Source organism: Penaeus vannamei, chromosome 14 (genome assembly GCF_042767895.1).
Source record: "Penaeus vannamei isolate JL-2024 chromosome 14, ASM4276789v1, whole genome shotgun sequence".
NCBI lineage: Eukaryota > Metazoa > Arthropoda > Malacostraca > Decapoda > Penaeidae > Penaeus > Penaeus vannamei.
Window position 1 is genome coordinate 8663376 of NC_091562.1, and position 7500 is coordinate 8670875.

Consider the following 7500-nt stretch of genomic DNA (forward strand, 5'->3'; position numbering starts at 1 on the left):
AGCTTAGAAAACTATTATCTTTGGGAGAATGATTTAAACTGATATTATTTTTTTTATAAACATTAAATAGAACTTATAAAATTATTAGAATGTTCCCGCTGCCATATTTCATCAAAGGGAAACTTCACTGTAGTTATTCACATAAATCTGAGCTGCATTACATTCAAAGAAGTTAGATTCCCAATAATCATACAGACAAGAAACGTTAAATTTTATATATAACCCTTTAATGAGCAGACAATCGGTTAAACTTGTTTTTTGAGTGCATGAGCAACAATCGTGGATGCTTATAAATGTACGTGAAAGAGTCTTAGACCCTTGAAAGATGTCCGTTATTTTGCTATTACATGGAAACGCAAACTGGCATTTAAAGTTTTCTAATATGTATGTATGTATATATATATATATATATATATATATATATATATATATATATATATATATATATATATATATATATATATATACATACACATGTACACACATATATATATACACATTGAACAAATGACGTCCGGCATTTTGTATAAATAGTCATGACATTATAATAAGTATAAAACAAATACTCTCTTCATTAGTAACTTAAATCAGAAACGACTTCCCGAAATTAAAACCTGTATGAGATCCACGTCGTTAGTTATCGTTTTTAGGGATTATATCTTAAAAAAATCATTTTGTTGTGGATGCTTTTCTTCAAGTGATAATTATACTTTTAGCTCAGCAGGGTTCCGGTGTCATAGCTAGACGTTCGTACCCCATCCAGTGAAATTTTCTGCCCAAATGAACGCTTTCGTTAGTGTAATATAGACATTCCATGGGAAGCTTAGATCACATAGAGATGTATCATTTGAAGCTCACTGAAGCCAAAATGGTGACTTGCGTTAAGGAGAGGATTTAATTTGATAAAATTCGCCCAGTAAGATATCGTAGGAATTGTTGTTTGTGTTTTAATTTTCTTTAGGGCTTCAAATTACACCTAGATGCTTCATTTTGTGTCTTAATTTTTCCCAGAGGCCTTCAAATTTCCCCAAAGGCTTCATTTTGTGTCTTGATTTTTCCCCTAGGCCTACCAATGTCTCTAAAGGCTTAATTTTGTGTCGTGATTTTCCCTAGGCCTTCAAATTTCCCCCCAAACCTTAACTTTGTGTCTTGATTTTTTTCCCTAGGCTTCAAATCTTCCCCAAAGCCTTCAATTTGTGTCTTGATTTTACCATAGGCCTTCAATTTCCCCCAAAGTCTTCAATTTGTGTCTTGATTTTTTCCCTAGCCCTTCAATTTCCCCCCAAATCTTAACTTTGTGTCTTGATATTCCCTTGGTCTTCAAATTTCCCTGAAAGCCTTCATTTTGTGTCTTATTTTTTTCTCCTAGGCCTTCAAATTTCCCCCAGTCTTCATTTTGTGTATTTATTTTTTCCCTTGACCTTCAAATTTCCCTGGAGTCGAGCAAAGAAAATTTCATGCCATATATTCGCGAAAAGTATTCACGGAGATATTTTCTTCTTGAAAGTGAGTAAATTAAGGATTTCGAGAGTTCAGCAGCATATCCGATGAAAAGAAAAATGCTAAAGTAAAAGAAAAAGAAAAAAAAAATACTATAAGCCTGTTTCGACTTGCAAAAATTAGACATTTTTAAAGCTAGATTGTGAAACCATGATTATCTAGATTCTTCCTAAATGTGCGGAAATATACAGTTGAAAAGAAGAAGAAGAAGGAGGAGGAGGATAAGAAGAAGATGAAGAAGAAGAAGAAGAAGAAGAAGAAGGAAATGCAGAAGAAGAAGAAAAAGACCACAAAGAAGAAAAAGAAGAAGACGAAGAAAAAGAAAAAAATAAAGGAGAAGACGAAAAAAAAGAAGAAGACGAAGACGAAGACGAATAAGAAGAAAAAGACGAAGAACAAGAAGAAAAAGAAAAAGAAAAAACGAAAATGGGATGTTATTTTTCTTGTTCAAACGATCCATTTTATTTTAATGATTATCATCACTTTAATATCTTAAAATATCTTAAACATCTTAAAAATATGATAATCATTATTGGAAAGAAATGTTATCATCATCATTATTACTATCATATTCAGAATGATTTAGACCATAATAGTAATTCTTATTAGTGTTGCACTTGATTTTCCATTATAATTTCTATTGTATTTTTCATTGTAACTGCTTTTGTTATCATGACTTGTTGTTGTTGTTGTTGTTGTTGTTGTTGTTGTTGTTGTTGTTGTTGTTGTTGTTGTTGTTGTTCATCTTCTTCTTCTTCTTCTTCTTCTTCTTATTATTATTATTATTATTATTATTATTATTATTATTATTATTATTGTTATTATCATTATAATTGTTATTATTATTATCATTATTATCATTATTATTATTATTGTTATTATTATTATTATTATTATTATTATTATTATTATTATTATTATTATTATTATTGTTGTTGTTGTTGTTGTTATTATTATTATCATTATCATTATCATTATCATTATCATTATCATTATCATTATCATTATCATTATCATTATCATTATCATTATCATTATCATTATCATTATCATTATCATTATCATTATCATTATCATTATCATTATCATTATCATTATCATTATCAATATCATTATTATTATTATTATTTTTTTTTTATTATTATTATTATTATTATTATTGATATTATCATTATTATTATTATTATTATTATTATTATTATTATTATTATTATTATTATTATTATCATTATTATTATTATTATTATTATTATTATAATTTTTCTCATTATTATTGGTGTTATTAATATTATTATTATGATGATGATGATGAAGGTGATAACGATATTATTAGTGTTATTGTGTCCAATGATAATATTATCATAAATATTATCTTCATTACTATCATTAATAACATTACCATTATTGTTATCATATCATTATTGTTTTTATTATTATTAGGAAATCATAATGATGATCATAGTACTAGTAATAATGATAATAATAACTGTGACAATAATAATAGTGATACTAGTAACAATAATGATTATCATAATTATTACCATTGTTACCCTTATCATTCTTACTACTTTTATCGTTATTGTTATAACTGTTGTCATTATTATTGTTGTTGATATTATTACTATTATCTTATTATTATTATTACTATCATTATTTCTATCATCATCATTAGTAGTAGTAGTATTGCTATTATCATCCTCATTATTATCATCATTATTATCATTATTATCATTGTTGCTATCATAACTATTACTATTATTGTTATTGTAATTTTAATCACTTTTAGGGTTCTTTTGTTTCATCATTATCCTTTTTTTCTTTTCTTAATATGTCATTCCCATTGTTATAATACTTTATTGTTATTAACATCATTATCATCATTATTTTTATCATCCTTGTTATCATCATTATCATTATTTGCAATATTGTTATTAGTTTCTATTATTGTTATTATCATTGTTATTATTACCATTTTCATCATTATTATTATTAGTGTCATTATCATCATTTTCATTATTATTACTTGATCATTCTCTTTCTCATTATCATTAGTATCATCATCCTTATTACTATTATTATTTTGATTTTCATGATAATTATTGCTTATTTATCATTATCATTATCATCATTTTTATTATCATTGTTACGAATACTACTATTGTGCTAATATTATTCTCATTATCATCATCTTCATCATTGCTGTTATTATTACCATAATAATAATAGTAATAATAATAATAGTGATAATAATAATAGTAATAATAATAATGATAAGGATGATAATAAAGATGATGATAATAATAATAATAACAACAACAACAACAACAACAACAACAACAACAACAACAACAACAACAACAACAACAACAACAACAACAACAACAACAACAACAACAACAATAATAATAATAATAATAATCATGATAATAGTAATAATGATAATAATAATAATTGTTATCATTATTATTATTATCCTTATAATTATCATTACCATTATCATTATTACTATCATTACTGTTGTCATCATTTTCATTATCATCATTAGTTTTGTTTACTATTACTATTACAATTATCATTATCATTAATATTATTACCTTTATTATTATCATTATTATCATCATCATTTCATTATTATTATCATTCCTGTTATCTTTATATTTTCATGATTTTATTGGTATGATTATCCATATTGTTTTCATTATTGTTATGATTATCATTATTGTTATAAACATTTTAGTCATCCTTATAACTACTAATAACTAATATTACCATAATTACTACGATTATTTCAACTATCTATTACCACTATTATTATTATCATCATTATTGTTAATATCATCATTGTTGTTGTCATTATCACTATTACATATATTGTCAATAAAAATAAGGTTATTATTATTGTTAATTACTATTGATATCATTATTATAATTTGTTTCTCTTATCATTACCGTCATTATTGTTATAATCATTGTTCTTTTTCTTCTGGTTCTTCTTATTATTATTACTATTATCCTTATTATAATTTTCATTATTACTATAATTATTATTATCATTATTATTACTTTTATATATTTTTTGTTGCCATCATAATTTTCATCATTATTATTATCAATGTTGTTATTTTCACTATCGGTATCATTACAATAATTATCGTTATCGTTATTTCTTCCTTCAGAATTATTATCATTATCTTTATTATTACTACTTATATTATTGTTATTGTTATTATTATCATGATTATTATTATTATTATTATTATTATTATTATTATTATTATTATTATTATTATTATTATTACTATCATCATCATTATCATTATCATTATAATAATAATAATTATTAATATTCCCATTATTATTATTATTATTATTATTATTATTATTATTATTATTATTATTATTATTATTATTATTATTATTATTATTATTGTTATTATCATTATTATCATTATTATTATCATTACCATCATCTTTATTATTTTCATTTTCATATCGTTATCATTGTCATTCTTATCATAATCATTTTCACTTTGTCATCATTTTTGATATTATTACTACTATTTTTTTCCTTTAGTATTTTCATCATCACTATCATCTGAATTTAATAATGTACTCTTTGGTTTGATTGCTCTTACTATTACTATCATTATTATCGTTAATATCATTACCATTATAATTATCTTTATTATCATCATCACATAAGTTTTTATCATTATCATTATCATTCTTGCTATCTTTATATTGTTATGATTTTCTTTATTGTTATAAACATTTTATTCATCGTTATAATTACTAATATTACCATAATTACTATTACTATTACAACTATCTTTTATTACTATTATTATCATCATCACTATTGTTAATATCATCGCTGTTGTTGTTATTATCACCATTCCATATATTGTCAATAAAAATAACGACATTATCATTGTTATTACTCTTGATATCATTATCATAATTTATTTACCTTATCATTACCGTCATTATTGTTACTATCATTGTTCTTTTTCTTCTGTTTTTTCTTCTTATTATTAATATCATCCTTATTATAACTTTCATTATTACTACCGTAATTATTATTATTATTATTATTATTATTATTATTATTATTATTATTATTATTATTATTATTATTATTATTATTATTATTATTATTATTATCATTATTATTATTATTGTTATTATCATTGTTATTGTTATTATTATTATTATTATTATTATTATTATTATTATTATTATTATTATTATTATTATTATTATCATTATTATTATTATTATTATTATTACTTTTATATATTTTCTGTTACCATCCTCATTTTGATCATTATCATTATCATTGTTATTATTTTCACTATCAGTATCATTATAATAATTTTCGTTATCATTATTATTTCCTTCAGAGTTATTATGATTATGCTATTATCATTGACATTATTAGTATCATAATTATCATTATTAGTATCCTCATTATCATCATTATCATTATTATTACTATTACTACTTATATTATTTTTATTGTTATTATTATCATGATTATGATTATCATTAATGTTATCATTATTATTATAATCATTATCATCATTATTGTTATTATTATTATCATTATTTCTATCATCATCATTATTATTATTATTATTATTATTATTATTATTATTATTATTATTATTATTATTATTATTATTATTATTATCATTATTATTATTATCATTATAATTATCATTATCATTATCATTATCATTATCATTATTATTATTATATTATCATTATTATTATTATTATTATTATTATTATCATCATCATTATTATTATTATCATTATCATTATTATCATCATCATTATTTTTTTCATTTTCATATTATCATCATTGATATTCTTATCATTATCATTTTCACTTTGTTATCATTTTTGTTATTATTGCTACTATTCTTTTCTTTGTTATTTTCATCATCATTATTATCTATTTTATGGTTATTATTATCATATTATTCATTTTATCATTTTTGTTATTAGTATCATTTATATTACTGCTGTTGTCATTATTATCATTGTCATTATCATCATTAGTATTATCATTAATGTTATTATTATCATTATTATTATTATTATTATTATTATTATTATTATTATTATTATTATCATTATTATTATTACTGTTATTATTATGTTATTCTTATAACTGTTATTATAATTTTCATTATCATCATTATTATCATTATTGTTATTATCATAGTGTCGCCATCATCATCATCATTATCATTATTGTTATTATCATCATAATTATTGTTATCATTAACGTTATTATTATCATTATCATCATGAAAATTGTTATTGTCATTTTTAAGTCGGATATTATCAACATAATTAGGATTTTGATCATTATTTTTTATTATTTTTAATATCATTATTCGTGTCATCATTAATGTTAGTATCATTAGAATTTTGAGGATCATTAATAGTGTTACCATAATTGTTATCATCATTATCATTATTATCATTACTTACATCATTATCATCATAATCAAGATCATTATCATCATTATCATTACCATCCTTTTTGAATACTGATGGCTCATTATATGAAAATATTGCTAGTGAAATTAGTACTTGTTTTTGTCTGTATTGTCTCAATTATTATTTATTATCTAAAATCCCTTACATTACAGTTATTGCTATCAAGATGAATATTTTTTACTAGTAATGTTACATGATAAGATAATTCTTTATTGAAGTTAATAGCATTACATTAGTAATATAATTTCTACTTTTTTGGTTATGTTTTGTTCGCATTGGCTAAAAACCTCTTAATTTCCGTCGAAAACGTTTTTCTACTGCTATTTCTCTTAAGATATTCAATAATATAAACGTTTTTTTCCAGCCTTTGATTCTAGGTTATAATTAACAAAAAAAAAAAAAAAAAAAAAAAAAGAGAAAGAAAAAAGGAAAAGGGTTAATAAAGGATAACTAATTAGGAAAACCGTTTTAATAACAACATATATT